A 15,292-nucleotide genomic window follows, 5' to 3' on the forward strand; every position below is an offset into this window, starting at 1 on the left:
GTTTGGCTTGTGATCATTTTAACGACTTAACAGATTGCATAAAGGCCAAAGTATACTTCGGTTTTTCACGTGCTGGTACAGTACGTCCCACGCGCATTGCAAAGCAAATTTGCATAGTCATCAGCACAGTACGTGCGGTCTATCCGCAAGCAGCCCAGTATTTCGGACAGTTTGCACAATTGTACATTGTCTGCACATGTGCCTACACATGCACCTGCTGTTGATGGTACAAAAAAGTATCACAAAGTAGTCTTAGTGTGCAGGAAGTACACTTAAAGCAAAGTTTCTGAACTGAAGGGTGGCGCCCCAAAAATGGGTTGTAGGTCAGTTTGGACTGGGTTGCGGACAGGCAGGGAAAGAACAAAGCCAGGTTTCTTCATCCATTGAAAGTTTTCTGCCGCCAAGGGAAATTTACTGATTGTCCAAAACTTTATAGGCACTTAATATGCTTATCATCTGAAAACGTGACGCGTTTGAAGCCTGGTCTTCACGTGATAGTTTGGCGTGAGCCATCACAGAACCATTCGCACCAATGATCTAATCTGCTACTGTACATCTGGGGCACGCACGCATCAGCCAGGCATCCCTCAATATCGTGGCTCTGACTACAACACTGATGCGACCCATTTGAATTCTTGTGAGAATGTTCTAGTTCAAAGCGTTTATGGAGAAAATCAAACATCTCAAACAGCAAGACAACCCTGTGCATACGCCAAAATAAAGGTTTGAGTGCAAGAGATGGCACAGAATGCAAAAAAACGAAGTATAACCTAGCCTTAAGTGTGAAAAAGAGTGTTTTATTTACCTGTGCCCAGTCTCACTAGTGGGTTGGTCTGCAGCAGGTCTGAAATCATGCTCTGAGCATCACTAGGCAACACGTCCTCTCCATCCGGCCATTGAATATCATCTACATAAACAGACGTACACAAATCTGTGTTGCACAGTCCAAAACTTTTAAAGTTCTTCAAAATTCTTCTGTGTATGTATTTCCAGACCTATGCTTTGAAAGAGGTTTTTGGAGGAAAACACGTTGTATATTAAAACACCATCTGTGTTCATTTTGGCACTAATCAACACCACTGTTACTAATATTAGCACTGGTGTTGCTTGGAAGCACCAATGCTGAAACATATTAGCAGCAGTGCTCAGAGCGAGATGCGTCAGGACAAGACATGTGAAGTGTGATTACACTTTAGGATTCACCTCTGTGTGAGCAACAATACTACTAAAGTCTTTCACTGTCATTTACTCCTCTTCTCTCTGCTCACCTGTGATCACCTGGCCGAAAAGCTCTTCGGGCGTGTCTCCGAAGAATGGCACACAGCCCACCAGGAATTCGTAGAGGATGATGCCCATGGCCCACCAGTCAACTGGTTTCCCATAACCCTGCCTGAGAATCACCTCTGGGGCAATATACTCTGGTGTGCCGCACACCTGAGGACACAGAGACATTACGGTCATACACACAGATAGATGGGTTACACATTCTGTTTTAAGGTTATTGTTTAGCGTGTTTGTCACATTGAGCTACATACCTGTTTATCCAGGAACTCTCTTGTGTCCTTCTCGATGTGTCCCTCATACAGGTTAGTGGTGAGATTCATGAGTCCCATCTTTGACAAGCCAAAATCAGTCAGTTTAATGTGACCCATTGATGTGATCAACAGACTGAGGAGAAGAGTCACAGGTTTTGGCCAATGAATTTCCATGACATTTCCAGTAAATGCCTGTAAACCGTACATTTAAAAATGTAATGAACATGACAGACGTACAGACAGAGTCAGAGAGCGATAAAGATGGACACCGGTGCTAAAAAAAAACACCCTCATTACCAAGATTGGACTCAATTCGCAACCTGTGCACTGTTTGATTACAGCCAGCTGTTTTCAAATGCTCAGGTGTAGATGAATGCAGCGCTCCTGCACAAGATTATGCGCTGTTTTTAATAAAAATACCCCTCTTTAGGCGATGTTAACGTAAACACAGCTGTTAATGAATTACGAGAGTGTAAACAGACGGGATTAAATCTGCGCTGTCTCGATGAGATATTAAAGCAAACACAGCTGTTAAAGTATAAGCAGATGAGACAAATTCTTCAAAATGTTAAATCTGTGCTATGTCTAAATGTATATAAGCTGCATGCTGTCTGTTATGGGCATTCAGCCATTCTTACTGCATCGAATCGGTATTATTGTATATCTAATAAATTACACAGTAAAGAGTGTCAAATATTTAAGGAGTTTTGTATTGCATTAAATTACTTTTTTAATATATTATAATTTTTTTTATATTTCATTTCTGACTCCAGTCAGGCTTCCTAAGCAAGCAATTGTCCCGGTTGCTAGAGTCACATGGGGTAACCTTCTCGTGGTCACTATAATATGGTGCTTGGTGAAGCCTCCACATGCGCTATGTCTCCACGGTAACGAGCTCAACAAGCGGAGGCAACTGAGATTCGTCCTCCATCACCCGGATTGAGGTGAGTCACTATGCTACCACGAGGACTTAGAGCGCATTGGGAATTGGGGAGAAAATAACACAAAAAAAGAGAAACACTGAAGGCCTCATTGTTTTGAACTGCTAATATTGTATTTATATATATAAAAAAAAAAATCGTGCAGCTGTACCGTTTGGTGTCGCTAGTGTTAGTAGTTACACTTCAACTTTAATTACAAGTGGAAGCAACTCAAGTCAAATGTTTTCATTATCTATTTTAACAATGGCAGACACTTTTTTGACAGAGGGGATATTCTCTCTCACTCACTTATCTGGTTTGAGATCTCGGTGTACGATGCCGTAATTATGTATGTACTCCAGAGCCAAAACTGTCTCAGCAAAATACATGCTAGCCATCTCCACAGGCAGCGCTCCAATGTTCTTCAGCAGAGTTGCACAGTCGCCCCCTAGAGGAGAGAAATAGAGGGGATTTTAATGGTTACGTCGTGAAACCGCAAACTTCGTCCACCTCAACCAGGGCCTAAGATGAGATCTTTGGGGCAATATGTTCTCTCTTTTCGCCATCTGACCAGGGAAGTGGGTGCTTGATCGATTCAACATCCGACCAGGGTGGGGAGCATCAGAAAATCTATAGGGCCAACACCCCTACTAAAAAACTATTAAAAAATTGTGTATTGTCCACCAGTCTCCTTGGCGATCATGATTTCAAGCTCAATTAAACTTCCGAGTGCCATCTAGCGCTCTTCACATGCATCAAACACTAGGAAGTGTAATCAAGCTTACGTTTTGGTCTTTTCTAACCCAAAATCAATTAGATCACTTCTGAAGACATGGATTAAAACACGGGAGGTTTATGGATTACTTTTATGCTGCTTTTATGTGCTTTTTGGAGCTTCAAAGTTCTGGCCACCATTCACTTTATATTTTTGCATTGTATGGACCTACAGACCTACAATACTCTTCTAAAAATCTTTGTGTTCTGCAGAAGAAGTCATACACATCTAGGATGGCATGAGGGTGAGTAAATGATGAGAGAATTTTCATTTTTAGGTGAACTATCCCTTTAAGCAGCCTGCACCACATGATGATTGATCCTAAGGTGAATCTGATAATAAAAACATGCTTATAAAACTAATATTAGCCATGCATCTCTCATCCATACGCATGAATATTAATAAACAACTGTGCGTCATCACACAACATGTTATGACCACACTGCTGAGGGGCCGCAAAGAAAGTGTGTGTATGTGTGTGATGTCTTACCCTCTACATACTCCAGGACCATACACAAATGTCGGCGAGTCTGGAATGAGCAGAACATGCTGACCACGAATGGGTTCTCGGCGAAGGTCAGAATGTCCCGCTCCACAAACGCCTGCTGGATCTGGTTCCTCAGGATCAAGTTCTGTTTGTTGATCTTCTTCATGGCGAAGCGCTGCCGCGTCTCTCTGTGTCTCACCAAATACACAGCTCTACAAAGAGAGATTTTCAACCATATTAAGACACATGCACGGTTCCAAAACCATTTTAAAGCTGATGTGTGTTATTCTTTTTATGCCAAAATGCTTTCTTCTACTTAGTAAGTGATTCGAAGTGATTTAGTGTTCATGTTTTCCCACCCATACGCTCCATTGCTGATGAGTTTGATAGTCTGGAAGTCTGATTCACAGGGTGGTTTCATGACACTGAGTTTCCCCTGAGAGGAAACCAGAGAAAAGTGAGAATGATTACAGAGGAAAGAAGTCTACTGCAGCATAATTTCACTCCCTGTGCTGTTTCATTTCTAACACTTTCATCCAGAATTTCTGCTGCTGGAATAATTGCTCCAGTTTTGCTGTGAGAGTTTGTCCTAATTAAAACAAAATGTCCATGTTAAAGAATAAGAAAATTGCAAGCTTAAATAAAGCATCTGAAACATTCATATTTAGTTGTGTCTATTTTTCCTCTCACACTAATTCATTTAATAAATAGTAAGAAAAAGACATGATATTGACTAAATAATGACAGAATTTTCATTTTCGGGTGAACTATTCCTTTAAAATCAGATTAGATTATTTGTATGGGTAAAACAACAGCATAAACATAACACATAACACTAACACACACACACACACACACACACACACACACACACACACACACACAGAGACTCACTTCTGCGGAGTCATCTGTCTCAGAAATGTGTGGTCCTTCGCTGTCATAACTCTCCAAATTCACCATATCTGGATGTGAGGATGATGTTCAGTTAATAATCATTTTATTACAATGTAATAATCGTGTTTAAACAGCAAAAAGGGGAACCTGTACTACCTGGACTAAGTGTATGTTTGTGCATAAGTGGTTTGATGAAAAGCGTTTTTGGCGCAGTGTGCTTATGTTTTCAGCTTTCTAAGATTTGTAAATCAATGTTTAAAAAAAGCATTGTGGCGGTATCACAGTGATAATAGCAGATGGTAATATCATGCAACTTTAATTCACAGTATACCATGGGGTGAATTACTACCTTATTTATATACCCTTGATATCAAGGTACTTAAGTTTAGACTAAACGTTTCCAATCAAATACTCATAAATACTTTGATGATTTACCCATTTCTATTTCATTACAAACTTCCATCAAATTTGTTTTTCCTTTTCTCCCTAATTTGGAATGCCCAATTCCCACTGCTTCTAAGTCCACGTGGTGGCGCGGTTACTCCCCTCAATCTGGGTGGTGGAGGACAAGTCTCAGTTGCCTCCGCTTCTGAGACAGTCAATCTGCGCATCTTATCACATGGCCCGTTGTGCATGACACCGCAGAGACTCACAGCATGTGGAGGCTCATGCTACTCTCTGCGCTAAGTGAGGTGAGTCAAATCTGGGCAATTTCACACTAGATTGGAGTGACCAGAGCTAATAGCAGAGACCAGTTTTTCCAGTACTGCAAACTTAAAGGCGGATCACTAGGTTTTGGAACGGAGCCATTGTGTTGGAGCACGTGTCTCTCTCATAAATTCCCATTTCTGGTGGTCTTGATCAGTCATTTCCGTTCATATATACAGTACATCCCGTTATTAAAAATCATGTAGTTCCAATGCAATTGCATTAAGTATACTTCCTTTTTACAAATGTGTATTAATTGCATGGAATGAAATATTAAAGAATTGTGTTGCATTAGCTCATTTTAATAAATTAAATGATCAAAACAGTAAAAATAAATGTTTTAATGCATTTGTTTTCTGGAATACTCTGTTAGTTGTGCATTGAAGGCAGAGAACAGTAATGTCTTTATAAAATAGCCCCGTTACTCTGCGCACGCTGCCGGTTGTCAGGTTCACAGCGGAGTTAACACCTTCCCTGTGTTCCTGGCACGAATACAAACTCCCAACCGCTCGCGTTTCATCTTTACCAGTTTCATAATCTCAACACTGTCTCACAGTATGACCTACATTTCCCTGCCTTCTACTCCTCTCTCTGACTCGTTCTTCACTCTTTTCCTCCAAACGTGATCTCAATAGTAGGTAAAGAACAGAATAATGAATTAATGTCATTCATACTGTAAAGGTTCGCTTTACACAACAACAAAAAAAGAGTCCATTTGAGTTGGGACTGCATGAATACTTTATGTGGTGCTAATGTAAGTAACTAAATTAAGTTGGACCAAAATAAGAAATATAAGTACACTGAGTTTGATGAACCTGATGAAGTTGAGTTAAAACTACTATAATACATTAACTTGACTCAATCCAACTAAATTACGTAGGCTCATCGAAACTGACTTAATCTGAATGAAAGACGTTCAATTACTTGTAAAAACATTCTACAGTTCAGTTAAAGGGACAGTTCACCCAAAAATGAAACTTCTCTCATCATTTACCCTCTTGCCATCCCAGATGTGTCTGACTTTCTTTATTCTATAGAACACAAAGATTTTTAGAAGAATATCTCAACTCTGTTGGTCCATACAATGCAAGGGAATGATGAACAGGACTTTGAAGCTACAAAAAGCACATAAATGCAGCAACAACTGAATCCACAAGACTCCAGTGGTTTAATCCATGTCTTCAGAAGAAATACGATGGGTGTGAGTGAGAAACACGTCAATACTTAAGTCCTTTTTTACTATAAATCTTATTTACTTCTCTTATTTTTATTGAAAATAAATTATTTCTAATTATTATCTCCAGGTTTCAGGTACTGCCATGGAAACTAAAATGGCACCTAGTTTTGCTTGCCTTTTTGTTGGTCAAATGGAGGAGAATATATCGTCCATCCATCCATCTTCAACCGCTTATCCGAAGTCGGGTCGCGGGGGCCCCAAACTTCCCTATCCCTAGCCACATTAACCAGCTCTGACTGGGGAACCCTGAGGTGTTCCCAGGCCAGTGTGGAGATGTAATCTCTCCACCTAGTCCTGGGTCTTCCCCGAGGCCTCCTCCCAGCTGGACGTGCCTGAAACACCTCCCTAGGGAGGAGCAGCGGCTCTACCTCCGAGCTCCTCACGGATGACTGAGCTCCTCACCCTATCTCTTAGGGAGAAGACCGCCACCCTTCTGAGGAAGCCCATTTTGGCCGCTTGTACTCGCGACCTAGTTCTTTCGGTCATGACAGAATATATTGTATGAAAACAAAATAATCCTTTTCTTCCTTGAAACGACATAGTGATGATGTACTTTTAATCTGGAGGGGTTCAGTCACTACTCTTCATTAATGTTTAAACTTTTTAAATGCTAATTTTGGTGGACTAATATTTTCTTTGAATTTTAGTGCTACTGAATTTAGACATTCATGTCATTAAGAAGGTCTATCATCTTCCCCATACACCAAATCCACATATTGATACACTTTATTGCATGCCCAGAGTTTTCATCCATTCAATTTGAAAAAAAAGAAAAAGAAAAAAAAAAGTTTTCCCATCAGTCAACTCAATAGATTAAAAATAATATGTGAGGATAATAAGGATTATGAGTAAAAATAACTACAGATGATATCTAAATTTGAAAATAGACATTATAAAGATGAACGGTATTTCAGTGCTGAAAAGAAAGTGTATTCTCCACTAAGAGCAAGCAACACTAGAGATAAAGTGGTAAGAGCTTGCCTTCCTAAGGTAACTTATATTAGTACCCTTACAGGACAGGCCACCCTGTAAATAATAGCATTGTAAATATAAACAGTTTTATCACATGTAGAACAAAAAATGTAATTTATTAGATTGGGTGCCCATGTGATATGGTCTATGTTGGGGAAACATCCCGTCCCCTCAAGGCCCGTATCACAGAGCATTGAAGTGCCATTAGAAGAGGGGATTTCAATAACTATAAATCTCCACCTTTGACCAGCCCCAACCAGTAAGTGGGTGAATGTGAGAGTGAAAGTGTAGATTTATAGTATTAAAGGACACACACACCTATCGTATCGCTTCAAAAGGTATGGATTTTTGGCTGCCTTTATGTGCTTTTTGAAGCTCTAAAGTTCTGGCCACCATCCACGTGCATTTTATGGACCTACAGAGCTGAAATATACTTCTAAAAATCTTAACTTGTGTTCTGCTGAAGATAGAAAGTCACACACATCTGGGATGGTGAATGAAGGTGAGCAAATGATCAGAGAATTTTCATTTTTGGGTGAACTATCGCTTTAAGAAACGGTAATGACCTTTTGAATGTAATGTATTTATTGTAAATGTGATTCATTAAAAATGTTTAATGGCAGTTAATGCACATTATGCCTAATTTGACATTGTAAATTATAAACGAGTAAAAGACACACTGATATTATACTGTAACATCAAGAGCGATTCACTTATATTTCATACTTGCTGAGCTGAGACGCAACACAAAGAGTGCAAATGACTTTAGATTCATTAGTCCCATCTGGGTTTCATTTATTCAAATGTTTGCCATTAAAAAGGTCTTTCTTGGACAAAGTTTTCCCATCATTTACTGATAAATGAGAGTCCCACTATGGGATTGTAACACCCTTGCAAATGTTCCAGCAATTCATTAACATTTGTGCATCTCTAGGTGTACATACATTTCAGTAAAGGGTTTACATGTTAGATGTTGTCAATACATTATTATTGTATGTTTCATTGTCAATCCAAACATATAAAAATGTATGCGTGCACTTTATATACACATACTGACAAATACACACAAGATCATCCTGTTCCCTCTTATAACAAACATGTTCCTTATGAAGATCTCGTTCAGTGGAGTTTGCTTCTCTCACCTTCCAGAGGGTCTCTGGTAAGACCGAGTTGGCTAATGATGTATCGTGGGATGTCAGTTTTTATCAGCTGCTCCTCTTTAACATGGTCTTCTGCTGCCTCCAGTAGATGGTAGAATTCTTCAGGGTTAAACTCCTGAACAAACAGAGACATTATTTCATGGCACTGATGATGGCTTGACACAATTCAAGTGTTTCAAGTGCAAGGTGATCCAAATAGCGAAACGTCCCAGTGCTGATATATTCAATATCAGGACTCTCGACACTGACAACCAATTCTGATTTTTTCACCAACATCAGGTGCACATCAGGTCTTGGTGCACGTGTGTATACAGCACAAACACATTTCAGACTAAAACATTTTGTATCCAATTTGGGCCACTTTCATTTGTTTTTCTAAATCTGATACAGAACAGATATTTGGTCATCTGACCCAAGTCATAACACCTGTATCATATAATCCTCTCCTTTTTTTTTCTTTTGGCATTAAAAAATCCATTGTAATAAAATATATATGTCTATGCAAGTAATTCTGGGGCACTGAAAAGTTAAATAACAGCATTTAAAGATGCTGACAGTCAGCATTGTGCATCTTGGTAAGGTATTAATATAAACGGTTATGTCAGAAGTAAATGTGAACAGGAAGGACAAAAAAATTGGATATGTGTCTAAAGATGATAAGATCTGATTACAGTATCAAGCCTGGCAGTGTAAATGCAGGCTTTTCCAGGGGGCTTTTGTGTTTAGTAATACCAGTTGTGGGTTTTGTTACTCTGAAGCCGTTCAGCGCATTGTACTTTCTTCTCCTGACCCTTGGCGACCCCATCAGAGTTGCCATAGCAACCGCAGAAAGTAGGCTGAGGAGACGACCAAGCCCAGTGACACTTGGTTCAAGTCGTGTGTATTTCAGTGTATCTGTGTGGCTCTTACCAGGCATTCGAGCAGTCGGGCAGGGCGAGAGATGATGATGAAGAGTTTCTTCACCAGCTCTGTGATAAAGGTGAGCTCTGAACTCTCTGATCGCTCATACGCCTATCAAAAAGATCAAGAGAGGATGATCTTTCATTAAAAGCATGTTTCTCATGATCTTAAAGGGACAGTTCGTTCAAAATTGATAATTCTGTCACTCTCATGTTGTTTCAAACCTCTGTGACTCTGTGATATTTTGTCCTAATAACTGAAATGTCTTAAAATTAATACTAGAGGACAGAAAAGTTCCCCTAATTGTAGAATATCTTAAACACTCAGTATGCCATACCAAACTGAAAAAAAATAAGCTTATTGAATATTAAAGGGTTAGTTAGTTCACCTCATGCCATCCCAGATGTGTATGACTTTCTTTCTTCTGCAGAGCACAAATAAAGCACATAAAGGCAGCATAAAAGTAGTCCAAAAGACTCCAGTGGTTAAATCCATGTCTTCAAAAGTGATATGATGGGTGTGGGTGAGAAACAGATCAATATTTAAGTCCTTTTTTACTATTAACTTCCACCTTTGACCAGCCCTAACCAGTAGGCTGAATGTGAAAGAGAAGATTTACAGTCAAAAAAAGACTCAAATATTGATCTGTTTCTCACCCACACCCATCATATCGCTTCAGAAAACATGGATTTATCCACTGGAGTCATATGGATTACTTTTAAGCTGCCTTTATGTGCTTTTTGGAGCTTCAACGTTCTATTCACCATTCAATTGCATTGTGAGGACCAACAGAGCTGAAATATTCTTTTAAAAATCATCATTTGTATTTTGCAGAAGAAAGAAAGTCATACACATCTGGGATGGCATGAGGGTGAGTAAATTATTTTTGGGTGAACTATCACTTTAAACTTTAATGAAGTAAGACTTGACTTTATATACAATACATACCAGCTGAAAATCATGCACATAAACTGACATATCGACATGCTCACATCATGCAGTAGTTTCTCAAGGTTTTCCTGCAGTTCATAGAAGTAGACCGTGGTGATGAGGCCTTCACAAGATTTGGTCAGGCAGTTTCGGGATAGCTCGGCGATCTGATGGTGGATGAAGCTGAGGACCCCGTCTGCCAGCGGCAACACGTTCTCGGGTGAGTATGACTTGATAAACTCTGCCAAACGCTCCTCCATCTGAGCAGTGGCCTGAAAACAATGCATGAACAACGTTTAATTAACATTTCAAGGGGGATATGTTTTGGGCTGTGGTCACAGACAAACTTTTCTAACTTTGCATCACAGGGTTGAAATAGGGGTCCAAAATTTGGCTTGGGTGAGTACAAAAACGTAATAATGTTATAATCAGAAGGTAGTACAACAACTATTGCCATGATATAAAATTTAAATAGCATATTTTTGAATGCTTTTAATTTACATAAAGTTTTGGACTGAGAGCCAAACATCCACCCAAAATGTTTGTCCAGTGATGAAATAACGTTTGGCCAACATCATCGCTATAAGTGCAGGGCTACACAAATGACAAGATTTTGAAAATGTGAAGACACTTGATAATCTTATATTTGGCTAGAGAGTATGTATGTTTCTCTAACCTTAGGGAAGCGCTCCTTATAAACATGGTTCATCATGACGATCTCATTGTCATAGCAGGAGGGTGAGCGCCCTGGACTACAAAAAGAGAGAGGGAGAGACAGGAAGAATGTAAAGTACAGGAAAGTGAGAGAAAGTGAAGTGTCCTAAAATGATTATCTGGATTGCATAATAATCTAGATTTAAAGGGCTGATGACATGCATGTTTTTTATTATTATTTTAATCTGTTCCTTGAGGTTCATTTATAAACTAAGTAAATGTTTTTGCACAAAAAAGTCATATATTTGTAAAACATGATAATGTTTCGCCCTCATTCTGACCCTCTCTGAGATTGGGTTTAAGTCCGGGCTTGAGTGGCTGGGCCACTCAATGACATTCACAGAGTTGTCCCGGTGCCACTCTTGTTATCTTGGCTGTGTGCTTAGGGTCATTGTCCTGTTGGAAGGTGAACCTTTGGCCCAGTCTGAGGTCCTGAGCACTCTGGACCAGGTTTTCATTAAGGATATCTCTGTATTTTGCTGCATTCAGCTTTCCCTCAAACTTGACCAGTCCCCAGTTCCTGCCGCTGAAAAACACCCCCACAGCATGATGCTCCCACCACCATGCTTCACCGTTGGGATGGTACTGCGCAGGTGATGAACGGTCCCTGATTTCCTCCAGAAATGATGCTTGTAATTGAGGCCAAACAGTTCAAAAACAGTTCATCAGACCAGAGAATCTTGTTTCTCACAGTCTGAGAGTCCTTAGGTGTGTTTTTTGTGTGTTGCACTGAGGAGAGGCGTCCCGTCTGGCCACTCTGCCATAAAGCCCAGATCGGTGGAGTGTTGCAGTGATGGTCGTCCTTCTGCAAGTTTCTCGCATCTCCACAGATGATCTCTGGAGCTCAACCAGAGTGACCATCGGGTTCTTGGTCACCTCTCTTACCAAGGCCCTTCTCCCCTGATTGCTGATTGCAGCTCTTCCCGGATGTTCCAATCTTCCTTCATTTAAGAATAATGAAGTTTTTCTTCAAAAAGTTTTTGAAGCCTTCATCTGTGCCTCGACACAATCCTGTCTCTGAGCTCTGCAGGCAGTTCTTTTGACCTCATGGCTTGGTTTTTGCTCTGATATGCATTTTCAGCTGAGAGACCTGATATAGACAGATGTGCACCTTTCCAAATCATGTCCAATCAATTGAATTTGCCACAGGTGGACTCAAAGTGTAGAAACATCTCAAAGATGATCCAGAGTAATGGGATGCACCTGAGCTAAATTTCATGTGTCATAGCAAAGGGTCTGAATACTTATGTCACTGTGATATTTAATTTTTTCTTTTTAATAAATTTGCAGTCATGTAAAATCAGTTTTTTGCTTTGTCATTATGGGGTGTGGAGTGAAAAATTATTTAAAGCACTTTAGAATAAGGCTGCAACAACAAAATGTGAATAAAATGAAGGGGTCTGAATACTTTATGAATGTACCTCAAGCGAGTTTACTGAAATGTGCAGACAACATTTTTTTGGTGTTTACCTAAGGCTCCGAGAGCGCGGCCGCACATGTGGTGATCTGCGTCCATCATCATCAGTGATGCTCTCAGTGCTGCCAAAGTGTTTGGACAGGAAATGCAGCTCGTCCAGAGTGGGCTGAAACGGCAACTGATGCAGCCGCTCCTGAGACGAGCTGGAAGACTAAAAACATGACAACAACAATAAAATACACCGTTTATACCGCAGTAGACAGAATTGTGTGGGTATTTATATGTGAGAGCAAGAAACAAGGAGTAATGTAAAAATAAAGAGCAAGACATGTTCCAAGACGTTTTGTAATGTATATTTTTTTAAATGCTTCTCTGTTTAATGTTTTATGTTCAATTTCTGTGCAGCGTCCTTGAGCTTTAGAAAGGTGCTATACAACATTGTTATTAATCATATTGATCTACTCACACACAAATCCTGGCTAGCATTAGTGATTGATAGCTCTTAGATATCATCTACGTTTGAACTATTTCTCAGGAAAATAGCAAACTGCGCTAAGCACCACTTCATTAACATACAATACACCCACAGTTTGAGCGCATACACCCACAGATAGTGCAAACACTCCCACACATGCCCACTAGCTCTTTGCGCTGGCATGAAAATTGTGCTCAGAATTAGCGCTTTCAAGAAAAAGCTGTGGCACACGTTTGTTGTGCTTAGCACTGCACCTAGCGCCATCACAAAATTAGAGCCCTAGTTGTATGTGGTTTCTAGCGAGAGACATTGTCGAGACATAAGTTCAAGGCAGACATATAAATGAAGAATACTGACCCAAACAAGTCAAGTGAGTTGTAAACGGAGGAAACAACCCAGTGGTAATCATTTTTGCTCCCACTAGAAAATCCAGTGTTTGTGAGCGAATTCCTTTGGCTGTATATGCTGTAAGCTAATAAGCATCGCTTTCTCAACATCAATACCTCTGAAAACACATTATCCAATGACATTCTGCCAGTTAAATCAAAAGTTCAGCCAGCATCCTCCATCGTCGGGCACTCAGATTTGGTTAGAAAGTGATTAGCCATTAGCATAGCCACCTCAAAAAAACTATACAGCTGAACGACCCCATTAAATGGTTCGACAAACGCAATTTTCTTTCCTGGGAATTGAAACGAGACATATCGAAGAGCTTGTGCTTGAGCTGTAGTTCAAGTCCCACAGCCAAACCATGATTTGCTAGTCAAAAGCAAGTGATATTGGGGGAGGGATAGTCACATTGTAGAAAGCATTTGATTGGCCAGAAATGTGTATATGCCCCTGTGAACAAGTAGAGTCATTATTCATTCTGGTCTGCAAGAGAATGACTGTTAGTAGTTAGTTTCGTCAACTTTCAGGAGTACACTAGCATATAGACATTAGCCTTAAAGCTAATAGCAAGAATTAGAAGCCACAATTGATTTCATGGGGTCTTTAAAGAGTAGAGAAGAAAATAAATGTTTATAGAAACTGCTTTTGTTATTCTTGGCTTCATTCTATTATCTGTGGTCTACACCTCCTCCTCAGTTTTTCATTGTGTTTCTATGGCAGGTGGTGCTACAGCCAATCGGCTGCTTAAGAGAACGTGTGAGAGGTTGAAGAAAACAAGAGTGTGACTTTTCTGAAAATAGTGATTAGGATCTTTTTAAAAGAAATGAGAGCACAGAAAATCTAAATATTCTTTTATGATAATGTAACACCTCAGAGATATCAATATTCATAAGTGCAATGTGAAGCCGAGCTCATTATCTTCGGCGAGAGTGTTTTGCGAAAATACAAATTCTTATTAAAGCTTTCTCAGCTTCAGAAGTTTTATATGAGAGAACTTTGATCTCAGAAATAAATAGGTGGTAGTGATGAAAATATGTTATACAATTAATAAACAATTGCACAAATGTCCTTTTTTCATTTTAATTTTTAATATCTTCCTTTGTGCATAATTGTCAGGACAGACTAGATATTGGTCCAATATACTGTAACTCCCAATCTGAATTTGCTCTTCATAAATTCTTAATTTGTTTTGCTTCACCCTATTTTGACTCCAATTTATATATTCACTAACATGCAGTTTCTGAGGATCAAATATGCTGTTGATTAAAATATCCTGACAGATATCACCGAAACAGGCCTCCTGAGTAATGGCAGGGCCAGGGGAGCGGCCCTCACTTTTTTAGCCAATCAAAAACACTCTCTGCCTGGCAATTATTTTGTGTGTTCAAGTTATCTGACATCAGGTTGGACAACATGTTTTCAGAGGGCGGGATTTTAGATAGAGAGAGGGCGTGTTGTTGAAGGGATGGGGGTGATCTAATTTGTTGAAATTGAAATCGAGTTCTTTGAATGTTAAAAAGAAATGAATGAAACAACACTGGTCTACGGATTAGTCCATTTCTCTTGTACCGTTGAGCTGGGTGTGTTGGTGCCATATCCAGAGGAGGGCAGAGAGGCGAGGGACCAGCGCCTGCCATCAGCCCTACAGAGAGAAAGAAAGAGAGAGAGATAAAGAGAGAGAGGAAGATTGCCACATACTGTGTGCAGTGAAGCTATCCCAATAGAAAATGAGGGCAGTGTTTGAAGCTTGTTGGAAAACAGTCATTATTTTCGCAATC

The 15,292-nt window shown here is 39.8% G+C and overlaps 1 pseudogene; it reads right to left on the reverse strand.

Annotated features, from left to right (window-relative positions):
- LOC127652054 (microtubule-associated serine/threonine-protein kinase 1-like) overlaps positions 1 to 15,292 on the reverse strand; it is a 55,933-nt pseudogene that overhangs the window by 16,834 nt on the left and 23,807 nt on the right.

This window comes from Xyrauchen texanus, chromosome 11 (assembly GCF_025860055.1).
Source record: "Xyrauchen texanus isolate HMW12.3.18 chromosome 11, RBS_HiC_50CHRs, whole genome shotgun sequence".
Taxonomy (NCBI): domain Eukaryota; kingdom Metazoa; phylum Chordata; class Actinopteri; order Cypriniformes; family Catostomidae; genus Xyrauchen; species Xyrauchen texanus.